Source organism: Lagopus leucura, unplaced genomic scaffold (genome assembly GCF_019238085.1).
Source record: "Lagopus leucura isolate 7727_CA_CO unplaced genomic scaffold, USGS_WTPT01 Super-Scaffold_100060, whole genome shotgun sequence".
NCBI lineage: Eukaryota > Metazoa > Chordata > Aves > Galliformes > Phasianidae > Lagopus > Lagopus leucura.
Window position 1 is genome coordinate 879,862 of NW_024962306.1, and position 1,292 is coordinate 881,153.

General features: G+C 48.2%; 1 non-coding gene across 1 annotated transcript; it reads left to right on the forward strand.

Annotated features, from left to right (window-relative positions):
- Window positions 1-72, forward strand: TRNAE-UUC. Its single transcript has one exon. It is a non-coding gene; the product is annotated as a tRNA-Glu (tRNA).
- Window positions 73-1,292: the final 1,220 nt, after the last annotated feature.

Below are 1,292 nucleotides of genomic sequence, written 5' to 3' on the forward strand. Positions count from 1 at the left end.
TCCCACATGGTCTAGCGGTTAGGATTCCTGGTTTTCACCCAGGCGGCCCGGGTTCGACTCCCGGTGTGGGAAAGCGCAAACGTTTTTTATTTCAGCTCCTTTCTGAGTTTTCAACTGCGAGAGCTCTCAGCACCCACACAGCATCCTCGAACGACTTGAATTCCTGCTCCGGACCTCCCCGGTGCCTCCTTGCAGCGGTAACGGCACTGGTGCTCGTAGCACTGTCTCCATGTCTCTCACACTGACCTGTGCCACAAACAGTGCATCCTGCAGTGCCCAGTGCAGGAATGGCAGCAAGCCTCCCTTGCAGGCCCAGCCCGGCCCTTACCCATGAACGCTTTTGCTAAGAAATGTCTCAGTGAAAGGAGAAGCAGCCGAGTGACACCACTGCTGAGCCCAGCACCATGCAGCGTGATAAAATACATTCTGATTTGGAAGCCTATAGACCTGAGTTCGTAGCTCCCCCCCATTGGTTTAAGTATTTCCATTAGCTATGGAAAAAAAAAAGAGAGTTTCAGAAGACAAAGTTTGTTTAAATCTTATCTATAAACTGTTCCAGACTCATAAGAGAAAAAAATGCCCTAAGCCCAGTCACTAACGCTTGTCTGTATTGAGGAATTGGCTCAAACTTCCAGAATATTACTGAATTAAATGTAAATACGAATGTGCCATTTTGTGGTCTTCCAGGGGAAACAAAGCACTATTACTGAGACAGTCAGGCTTCATCTCACAAGACATTCGTACTTATTCCATTAAACCATTTGCCCCCAAGGTTCTTGCAGACTCTATATGGCAGTCAGCAGTGGCTTGGGCCAAAAGCTGCAAGAGGAGGCCAGGTTACCAACAATCTTAGATGTACCTGGGTCTATGGCAGGCAAAAGGCTGTCAGACATGGGCATCCCTTAACCAGGGAAAGCTTCCTGCAGAAGGGTTCAGCAGTGACACCACCAGGTGTAGCTGGTCTTAAGCCTGAGGAATCCTGTCAGAGCCCTTAGCCAAAGGGAGGAACAGACACCATGAAGACACAGCCACTGTCAGTCATTACATCAGAAGAGCCAGACACAAAGGAACACTGGCAGCTTCAACTTCCTGCCCAACACATTTTGCTCTCTCCTACAATAAACAAGCCTAACACTATCCCCAACCATCATCCATTTCACCCAAGAAAGAAAGAATATTATTAACAAGGTAAGGCTTTCTCCTGTGCTCTCAGGCTGCAACAGACACAGCTCAGGATTTCCTACACTGGACACAGCTTACATAGGCTGTGCACTTTCCACGACAGCTACTGT